An 11,784-nucleotide genomic window follows, 5' to 3' on the forward strand; every position below is an offset into this window, starting at 1 on the left:
TTTTCAAGCTCAGGTGGAGCGTGGCTGCAGCGTCCAAGTGCGTCGCTGCGCTGGTTAATACAACCAATAACAGAGCATTTTAGCTCAGCTGGAACTACAACATAAATAAAACATTACCACGTATGGACATATTCGCTGAGGTCACATTGGCAAACAACATCACAATTGTTGGCAAATCTGAACAGCTCGTTTGGAACAAGGCAAAATTGTTTCATTCATGCAGTATCTCCACAAAGCCTTCAGGATTTGAATTCATATTGTCTGCAGTTATGGGAATCCCAAATACACAAAAACAGGTACTAAAGGGCAAGAAAAGTGGGTTTTGCATAATGTGACCCCTTGTAGGATAAGATGAACCATCTTTTTCAAAAATTTTGTCGGGAAAAAAATTATAAACAAAATGAATCTTGCACAGTAAAAACTTATGCATAAAATCAGAACTGGTTTGGGCGGCTTTCATGATCAATTACGGAACACACTCAAATATTCCAGAACAAAAAAAAAAAGCTGTCAATTGGGTTATATCCAGTGTTCCGAATAACACTATTATATGATAACGGCCTTACTTTTACTTGTAACGAGTAATCAAATTAATTACTTTTCTGTACGTTAGCGAGACATTTGATGTAACGTGGAACGCTACTTTTGGTGTGGAACTAATTTTTTTACCAACTTCTATTAGCAGCTATAGTGACCCTGAGTTATGGTTGGCCTTCAGTCATTAAAAATGTAAATTTTATATTTTGACACCATTGAATTCCCCAGGAGATGTTCAGAAAAACCTTATGTATGCTCACAGGAAGTTGATCATTGTGTTGCTCAACGTGTTTGATGTGCTGTCATTTCTGTCTCATTATTCAAGATTCAATTCAAGATTGCCATACTGTGTTTAACTATTAGCTACCCAGGGTGCGCAGGACGGAATTACTATGAAGTTAGGAAGAGGGCCACAAAATATGGCGCCATGAGTTTGCGATCCCTGTTCAAAAATATGCTTACATATACAGATACTATAAACTATACAAAATTCCATTCAAGATTGCCATACTAGCCTCTAGACCAGGGATGTAAAAGCAGTTTTCATTGAGACCCATCACATGCACAGATAATTCCCAGCATGCTACACACTATAGCAGGGCTATTGAGGCCACACTAGTATTTGAGCCCAAGGACTTCATCCAGTCAGGTAAGTTTTGATATTACTGGGGTAAATATATTTGATCTATGGTATTTAAGTTTAATAAAGGTGTAATTGCTTGTTACTGTATGACTGTAGACTACTCCGCAGACTTCCACTCAAGCTAACTGGCTGCTCCTGTACTTGTTAAATTATTTTGGGGCCAATATCTCTAGCTTGCTAGGTTTATGTACCACCACAGTCTCATAATGAACCGAAAATGTTTCTCCATTAGCCGTTTTCAGGTGAAAAAGAAGAAGAGAAGGCTGATGGTGAGAAGCTCGACAAAGAGCAACATTCTAACGGCGAAGAAAAGACCAACAACGAGGTTAGGACTCTTAATATCGCCATCCGAGCATCTTCATTGGTATCACTTTGCAGGGAGCCAGCTGATATAATGGGGTGGCGTGACTCAGATGGTAGAGCGGCCGTGCCAGCAACCGGAGTGTTCCAGGTTCGATTTCAGCTCCCGCCATATTAGTCACTGCTGTTGTATCCTTGGGCAAGACACTTTACCCACGTTAAGTTAAAGTACCACTGATAGTCACACACACACACTAGGCGTGGTGAAATTACTCTCTGCGTTTGACCCATCCCCTTGTTCCACCCCCTGGGAGGTGAGGGGAGCAGTGAGCAGCAGCGGTGGCCGCGCTCGTTGCTCCCAGTGCCACCCACACTGGTTTGAATCTAGCTTAAAGATGGAGATAATGGCTTTCACTATGTAAAGCGCTTTGAGTCTCTAGAGAAAAAGCGCTATATAAATATAATTCTCCTCCTCCTCCTCCGTGATGCTAATTTTCTCTAGGTTAAATCCCATTCATTTATGCTAACAACGTTAGCGATCCGAATTGACCTTTTTTGTGATCTGTAAAGTTCAACTAGCAAATACTAAATGAAAACGTGTAGTTTCTTCTGCCTTCTGTTCTGCTAGCCATTCTGTTGTCATACAAGAATGTAGGTTACAGTTTGATTTAGCATGCTGATTGAGTGTTCATTTATTCATCTAGCCTATTTCTATTCATTTGTCCATCAGTAAAATATTTTTAAAGACTACTCCAATTGTTTAGCTGACTATTTATAGCTGTGTGTGGCATTGCATTAGTGTTTTACAAGAATAAATAAATACAAACAATACACCATCTGATGTGTGGAGACATTTCACCCCAACCAATGTAGGCGGAAAGGCTGTGTACATTTGCAAATACTGCGCAAAGAGCTACGTCAAAAATGCCACAAAATGCAGCAGCATATAGACAAGTGCCCAATAATACATAATTATTGTAATTCCCCTTTTATTCCCATGGACGTTGTCCAACTTTGAATAATCAAAAAATGGTCAATAATTCCAAACTTCCCAAGCTTAACTTCCCGTGGTAAATTTCCAGGAAAGTTTCCGGAAACTTTCCACCCCTTTGCAACCCTATTTATAACACAAAGCTAACTTTTTTCTTTAAATGTATATATACTGTCGTGTTTATCTTTTCTTTTTTTTTTTTATAAATTACAATTATTTCAGAATGGCCCCCACATACTTTGACTTTTCAGTATGCGACCTTTGGTAGAAAAAGTTATTTCTCATTACATGACATTTTTTACATTTTTACTGTTGTTTTTTTCCCAAAATACCTACTAAATTGGAGCCGCTGGCCGCACTTTGGACACCCATGTGTTAACAATGTTTTTTGCATGGTCAGATAATTCTCAAGTTTAAAAGACATGCAATTTTTCTGTCAAAATTGAAAGAGCGAATATGTTTCGTAAGAAAAATGAAGTGCTTTATTGAAGAACATTATTTCCAGGCCTAAGCGGGCCACATAAAACGATGCGGCGAGCCAGATCTGATCTGTGCTCTAGACCCAAAATATAAGATGAGCTGAAGGAAAATAAGTAATGTATGTGGGTGAATTGTAATACCGACAGTAGATAGCTGAGGGCCAATTGAGTTAATTAAGTTAGTTTAACAGACGACTAGCTCTAGGTTATCCACAATCAATAACAATAAATAATGCTCTCTGACTTCATATAGAAGAAAAACACAGTATGGGGCATTTTATTCTTCGTATTAAGAAAACCAAAACATGCAACCGTTTCACTGCATTCCACGCCTCGTAAAAGGCATGAATGTGTGAAGCTGGTGCTGCTCTCCAACATAAACCAGTTTTGTTGAAGCGCTACCCAGGCAGAACATGAGGAGAGGCTTGGCAGAGGAAACACAAGTACACATCGCAAAGAGAAAGGAGGAGGGGGACTGAGGGGGTCTCTAGTGGGAAAGAAAAATCATCAGCAGCATTATAGAGTGTGGCTCAGCCCGCCTGACACGGGAGGAAGAGGCCTGTCAGCGCACACAAAGACTTGGATCTTGGACAAAGAATATCAGGAATAGAGGGAGAAAGAAGGGAGGAAATAGGCGGCCAAGGGAGGTATTAAGATGCGTAATATTTTCTTTGGATTTATAGTACGCTATAGACATTTATATGTGGACACACGTCAGTTTTATTTGGACCGCGTTTACTTTTTGTGAGGTTGCTTCGATAATGACATATCTATTTGTTTCATGTCCAAGGGTTTGATAAAGTAAGGGACAGCAGGGTTTGTTGTCACACTTGTCATCTCTCTCAAATTGTAGTAGGGAAATTTACGAAATTGGTATTAGAGCTCATCTACATAGTCTTCTCTGGAGTAAGACAGTCGGACGAGAGGATTTTTTGTGTTAAATTGTGAACGTGTGTCTACGTAGTATTTCTTTTTTTGACTTTTAATAGGCTTATAACAAAACAACTGTAAAGCTGAAAAAGTATAAGGGGAGAACTATAGTTTAGATCAGTGGTCCCCAACCACCGGTCCAGGGACCGGTACCGGTCCGTGACGCAATTGCTACTGGGCCGCATGGAAACATTAAATAATTCATAAATGACTGCATTTTCACCAACTTAACTTTTGCCTGTCCCACTAGACACACCTATAGGTTGGTTTATACAAGTTGTGCTCATAAGTTTACATACCCAGGGAGAATTTATGATTTCTTGGTCATTCTTTAGAGAAAATGAATGATAACACAAAAACCTTTCTTCCACTCATGGGAAATGGTTGGGTGAAGCTATTTATTGGCAAACAACTGTGTTTACTCTTTTCAAATCAAAATGACAAAAGAAAGTACCCAAATACCCCTGATCAAAAGTTTACATACCCCAGTTGTTAATACCGTGTATTGCCCCCTTTAACATCAAAGACAGCTTGAAGTCTTTTGTGGTAGTTGTGGATAAGGTTCTTTATTTTCTCAGATGGCAAAGCTGCCCATTCTTCTTGGCAAAAAGCCTCCAGTTCTGTAAGTTCCTTGGCTGTCTTGCATGAACTGCACGTTTGAGATCTCCCCAGAGTGGCTCAATGATATTTAGGTCAGGAGATTGAGATGGCCACTCCAGAACCTTCACTTTCTTAAATGATAAATGGGTTATACTTGTATAGCGCTTTTCTACCTTCAAGGTACTCAAAGCGCTTTGTTCTGCTGTAGCCAATGACAGGTCGACCTGGCCTTGTGTTTTGGATCATTGTCATGTTGGAATGTCCAAAAACGTCCCATGTGCAGCTTCCGGGCTGATGAGTGCAAATTTTCCTCCAGTATTTTCTGATAACATGCTGCATTCATCTTGCCATCAATTTTGGCCAACTTTCCTGTGCCTTTGTAGCTCACACATCCCCAAAACATCAGTGATCCACCTCCGTGTTTCACAGTAGGAATGGTGTTCCTTTCATCATAGGCCTTGTTGACTCCTCTCCAAATGTAACGTTTATGGTTGTGGCCAAAAAGTTCAATTTTGGTCTCATCACTCCAAATTACTTTGTTCCAGAAGTTTTGAGGCTTGTCTCTGTGCTGTTTGGCGTAATGTAAGCGGGATACTTTGTGACATTTGCGCAGAAATGGCTTTCTTCTGGCGACTCGACCATGCAGCCCATTTTTCTTCAAGTGCCTCCTTATTGTGCATCTTGAAACAGACACACCAGAATTTTTCAGAGAGTCCTGTATTTCAGCTGAAGTTATTTGTGGATTTTTCTTTGCATTTCGAACAATTTTCCTGGCCGTTGTGGCTGAAATCTTTGCTGGTCTACCTGACCGTGGTTTGGTTTCAACAGAATCCCTCATTTTCCACTTCTTAAACAGCGTTTGAACACTGCTGATTGGCATTCTCAATTCCTTGGATATCTTTTTATACCCCTTTCCTGTTTTATGGAGTTCAATTACCTTTTCTCGCAGATCCTTTGACAATTATTTTTCCTTCCCCATGACTCAGAATTCAGAAACATCTGTGCAGCACTGGATGAAAGATGCAATGGTCTGTCAGAAGCTCAGAAACTCACTGACCTTTTATACACACACACTAATTACAAACAAACAGGTCACAGGTGAGGATGGGAACCTTGATTAGCCATTCAAACCTGTTTGTGTCAACTTTTGTGCATGTTATCAGATCAAAGTCACTGGGGTATGTAACCTTTTGATCAGGGTCATTTGGGTACTTTCTTTTGTCATTTTGATGTAAAAAGAGTAAACACAGTTGTTTGCCAATAAATAGCTTTACACAACCATTAAGCATGAGTGGAAGAAAGGTTTTTGTGTTATCATTCATATTCTCTGAAGAATGGCCAAGAAATCATAAATGATCCCAGGGTATGTAAAAGAATGAGCACAACTTAGATGTACAATAAAACTCCTGATAGGAAGTTGCCATTTGTTATAACTTAGTGACATGATACAATGCACATTGATGAACATATAAAATATAAATGTGACAGATTGTAGCCAAAGGCTGATTTCCATCTGCATTTCATTTAAAAGAAACAACCCCAGGGCTCCCACTAATTCAGCGTTATAGTGAGTTGTATTTTTCATACACTTATTTTTGCTGTATTTATCTGGCACAAGTGGAAAGCCGGTCCCTGAAAATAATACCTACATTAAACCGGTCCGTGGTGCAAAAAAGGTTGGGGACCACTGGTTTAGATGATTAGCTAGCTATCTATTAACTATTCAGCTTACCTGAAGATGTGCTTCATGCCAATGTTCCTTGCTCATTTTGTGTTAATATGCATGAAGTTCATGTTGGTCAACTTGGCAAAGCAATTCAAGTTTTTAATTTATTTCTACCTTCTTGCCTGTTTTTAAAATATTTTTCACATTAAAATAACATTGTCACAACCAACCATGTGATACGCATTTCAAGCCAACAATTTTGTGTAGGAATGTAAGAATAACTAGTGAAAGATGTTTTGATGATGAGCAATTCACACGAGTAAAAAGTCTGACAACTAACCCCTTTCTATCGCACTGGAGTAAGGGGGTCTTTGGGGATACACCATGGTTGCCGACAACTATGCTTTTGTGCAGGAGTATGGTAATTAAAGGTTCAGAAATCAACAAAAGATATGAAAGATGCAGATAATGCAATAAAAAAAACAATGGAGAAAAGACGGTAGGCAGAAAAAGGCAGACAAAGAAAATGCAAGACAAAGCAGAAATCTGCAGAGATAAATCAATTAGAATGAATTTTGGAGAAACAATAGGAAGCAGAAGTCGATGAAAAAAACCTCCTGTCACAATTCTATAATCTTAATCAAGGAACCAGTGGCGCCACAGTGGACAAAAAAAGGTGACAAAGTTCACAGTGAGTCGCTGATCGATGATCCTAAACTGCCACTTGTCTCCGTCCTTCCGTCTAAGATGGCCACGAACAGCTGCAGCAGGGCGGGTATATGAGTAGGAGATGAGACACCCAGCTGGGTAGCACCCGCCCGCTGGGATTGACTGACATGTGACAAAAAATGGGGGGAGGAAGGTCAGGGTGACAAACAGGATGAGTGACAAGTCCTGGAAAACAATGTCAAAGAGCTGGACCGTGGTACATTTGATCAAGGGTGTTCAATATCTGAACACCGATCAGACCATCAACTCTCTCGTTTGAGTCACACATTAAGAGTGTTACTAAAACGGCCTTCTTTCATCTCCGTAATATCGCTAAAATTCGTTCCATTTTGTCCACAAGCGACGCTGAGATCATTATCTATGCGTTCGTTACATCTCGTCTCGATTACTGTAACGTATTATTTTCGGGCCTCCCTAAGTCTAGCATTAAAAGATTACAGTTGGTACAAAATGCGGCTGCTAGACTTTTGACAAAAACAAGAAAGTTTGATCATATTACGCCTATACTGGCTCACTTGCACTGGCTTCCTGTGCACTTAAGATGTGACTTTAAGGTTTTACTACTTACGTATAAAATACTACACGGTCAAGCTCCTGCCTATCTTGCCGATTGTATTGTACCATATGTCCCGACAAGAAATCTGCGTTCAAAGAACTCCGGCTTATTAGTGATTCCCAGAGCCCAAAAAAAGTCTGCGGGCTATAGAGCGTTTTCTATTCAGGCTCCAATACTATGGAATGCCCTCCCGGTAAAAGTTAGAGATGCTACCTCAGTAGAAGCATTTAAGTCCCATCTTAAAACTCATTTGTATATTCTAGCCTTTAAATAGACTCCCTTTTTAGACCAGTTGATCTGCAGTTTCTTTTCTTTTCTTTTCTCCTCTGCTCCCCTCTCCCTTATGGAGGGGGAGTTGCACAGGTCCGGTGGCCACGGATGAAGTGCTGGTTGTCGAGAGGCGGGACCCGGGGTGGACCGCTAGCCTGTGCATCGGTTGGGGACATCTCTACGCTGCTGACCCGTCTCCGCTCGGGATGGTTCCTGCTGGCCCCACTATGGACTGGACTTTCGCTGATGTGTTGGATCCGCTGTGGACTGGACTTTCACAATATTATGTCAGACCCACTCGACATCCATTGCTTTCGGTCTCCCCTAGAGGGGGGTGGGGGGGTGTTTACCCACATATGCGGTCCTCTCCAAGGTTTCTCGTAGTCATTCACATTGACGTCCCACTGGGGTGAGTTTTCCTTGCCCGTATGTGGGCTCTGTACCGAGGATGTCGTTGTGGCTTGTACAGCCCTTTGAGACACTTGTGATTTAGGGCTATATAAATAAACATTGATTGATTGATTGACACCAGCCAAATGTGCCAGACTTTAGGGGTGAAGTAAGCCAAACCAGTACGATTTGGTGTGATGAGCCTGTAGTGAGAGTACGCCGTAAACATAAAAAAGAACTGCACTTTCCATCGCCTCCAGTCACACATTACACACAATCTCCATAGCCGCTGACCCTTGGAATTATCAGAGCCTCTAACTTTTTCCCCCCGTCATGATGGCGGGTGCTCACCTAGAACACTTAACAACTCTTAGCCTTTAAAAAAAAGGGAACGAAAGAACCCAACTGGCCTCCTCATCTAAAAGCCATTTGCGACCATTTCACTTCCTCCTCTAACTCCCCTCTGCAGACCACTCTCTAATAAAATCTCACATATGGTCTCATTCTTATCTCATCGCTTTTGGCCTACAGCTCCCTCCTGCTGTTGTGCTGCCGGCAGGTAAGAGAGAGAGAGAGAGAAATACGGGAAATTAAAAAAACTTAAGTGAGGGAAGCACAATTAGTGGTGACGCAGGCTGTGTGGACATTCGAGCTCATCCGCCATGTGCTCCTCGTTAGAAAGGTTGCAATGGCGCAATTATCAGAAAGATGAGGATTGCATAATTAGCCACTCCAAGGTTTGGATTGAATTAAAACTAAAGTGGGTGTGTGAGAATCATTCCGACGCAAGGCTGCTATCAATCAGGCCTCTTAGATTCTATACGCAACACCTCGCCTTGTTCTTTTCCCTCGTCTTCCACTATCATCACACAACAGCAGTTGGCCAGAGACGGACGTGGTCCATCTAGTTCGCCAAATGGAGGCGGGGAAGAGAGAAAATGAGAGAGAGCGACAGAGAGAGAGAGAGAGATCGCCAGGCTTGCTTTTGTGGAAGCATCACCACCAGAAGACACGCTGGAATCCTGGTCTCCATGGTGATTGTTTTAATGCTTCATTGTGAACTTGCACCCTTTCATGTGCTTCAGCCGTTTGTTCGTCTGCAAGTGACTCAGAGGACTACAGTAGCTGCAGACAATAATACTGCAACAATGCAAAGAAGCACCCTGTCACCATAACCACTATAAACCCACGGAAAGGTATCGTTCTGCAAGCTTTGTTGCACACAAGCGTCTGGCAAGCGGATGCCAAATTAAACAATTGGAACGCCGAGCCCATCTAGTGGAGGATAAGAGAACTGCACTACTGTGCTGTCCACTTTTTGCACAGGATGGTATGTTTGTGTAAACTGACTCTTCTGCTCCTGAACAGCACACATAATGGTGATGATTTGTCAAAACATGCAGCCCCTGCTGTGTCACCTGTGCTGTTATGCACTTACTTGATTAATTTAACAAAACACAACCTCTGATCTCACAAATCTGCATGACTTGAGCAAAACAATCCCACACACACACTTCAACATCTTGCACAAATTCTTCCCAGAGGAGCGGAATCTGTTATTGTTGCAAAGGGATGGAATTTTTTGCGATTTGCAACGTCATTCTGAGTCGGACCAGGAGTTCAGTGTAGCTCCGCTCAAGTGAGTGAGACATCACTGAGCCTTGACATTCGCGTACACAAACATTTACAGCTCACTACGCTAGGGAAGACGCCAAGAGTAATGCCAAGCATGCAGGGACCACTATCATGTGACCTGCATGGTACAGCGCAGAAATTTGCAACCACACAGTTCTAATGTCTTCTTTGTAGGTTATGCTAATTCTGTCGTCTTTGCTTGTAAAAGAATATCGGGGTTGGACAACGTCCACTTTATTTGCACAAGCCTTAATGCCACAGCGTCACGCCCAGACACGCCTAAATCCTCACATATGGCGTCCAGCGGTCGCTCAGGCCCGGGCGACTGAGACATTAGAACTCATGTTTACTGGATGAATCTCGAATTATGCGTACACACTTTGAATGATGGCCAGTGTGCGTGGAAAAAGGGCTCCAGATGTAAGGACCGTGGAAAAGCCCCCACAGCTGCGCACCTTACGGCCCTGCGTCCTGCAGGAAAGCGGCTGTGTGACACACAATACTTTGTTTACATCTGCAAAGCTGCATTAAATCTGCAGAAAATTTCCAAAATCGCATTCATGTGGATTCGGTAACAATAAGTCCCTGTAAGTGTTGTAAAAGTGTCAATTAAAATGTTTTTTCCCATAAACAAACCCTTTCCCAGCATGCATTGAACCAGAGCAGAAGGGTGTCCATATGCTTGTTTTACCTTTCCTTTAGAGAAGGAAGGCTTGGAGACTAAAAAAGAGAAAGTCCTTTGTCAGCTAAAAAAGTATCAATGAATGGCCAGTGGGCTAAACTGAAATGAGAGGATGAGAATGTGTAGACAGTATGGTTGCAATTAACTTCCACTCTTGCGTTAATGTGCACCTCGCAGCCAGAGCAGTCATCTGTCTATTTATTGGCCATAGCCTGCAAGTTAAGTGTTCACTTGCCAACTGGAGCCTTTTTAGAGGCAGCAAATGGAATCCCATATCTCCCTGTTTCTTTATGTGAGATAATTCGGCTTTCTCAAATAAACTTGCAGCTCAAAAGGTCAGGGCTACTCTTACTATACATACTTGAGTAGTTCTCTTGGAGATGATCAATCAAGTAACAGTACAGTATCTACATCTATTCAACTATTCGGGAGGCACTCGAAAAGTTATTCTATTTCGAGGAAGCTGCCGTTTTTTAAAGACTTAATGCAAAGATGCTAGTCAAATATCCTCTATAACAAAGGTTTGTATCAGACAATTTAATGGGTGGGGTGCCGCTAGTCCAAAGGTGTCCAAACTACGGTACATCTCGAAACATGTTTTTGATAATATTAAAGATATTCTAAACTACTCTCTTCTCCTGGTACGTGTGACTAATGTCAGCCAATGACCAAGTGTATTACGTTATTGCTTCTTATATCTAGCTATACGAAAAACCTTTCCCCCTCATGGTGCAAACAGTAAAAACAAAAAGTGCCACACAATCTCACCTGTCCATTGATCTATGTGGACATTATAAAACATTTCTAAGCACCATTCGCAATTAAAAATTACACCCATATAATTCCACTATATTGCAAGATCGGTAATATGCTAAACACTCTCTCTCCACACTTTCCTATGTTTAGCCCATTTTATCTGTGTTTGTTGTTTCTGATTGATTACAAAAAATTCAGGAAGTCGTCAGGAAAGTAAACGTGGAAAATGTTTTATCGTTTATACTTCATATTGTAGTGTCATCACAGTCCAATTGGGGGGGTTGTTAATAACAGTAAAACACTATGTGCTAACATTCAGTCTGTTAGCTATAGGTTGCTGAATGAATGCTTTAGCCAACTGATCATATCCTGATAATATTGTCAATACTACATCTTTTATTTATGTACAAACGATCATAGTTACGTTATGATCCTCGCTCTGCTGCTTAGCAAGAAATAGTGTTGTGTGTGCCCATGGGTCCGTATGACAACATATTGACAATTTGCCTGAAAATTGTACTTTATTGCAGGTTGTATTGTATTTTTCATGTTTGGCAAACCTCTCTGTTTAATCTGATATTAAATCAATATGCAGACTTAAATCAATGGGATCGCCGTTC

General features: G+C 41.3%; 1 protein-coding gene across 1 annotated transcript in view; it reads right to left on the reverse strand.

The window, feature by feature from the left end:
* The window catches only part of sema3aa (sema domain, immunoglobulin domain (Ig), short basic domain, secreted, (semaphorin) 3Aa), a 186,612-nt gene that overhangs the window by 164,295 nt on the left and 10,533 nt on the right, over window positions 1–11,784 (reverse strand). The gene's annotated exons all lie outside the window — the stretch shown is intronic.

Source organism: Entelurus aequoreus, linkage group LG12, assembly GCF_033978785.1.
Source record: "Entelurus aequoreus isolate RoL-2023_Sb linkage group LG12, RoL_Eaeq_v1.1, whole genome shotgun sequence".
NCBI classification, from domain to species: Eukaryota; Metazoa; Chordata; class Actinopteri; order Syngnathiformes; family Syngnathidae; genus Entelurus; species Entelurus aequoreus.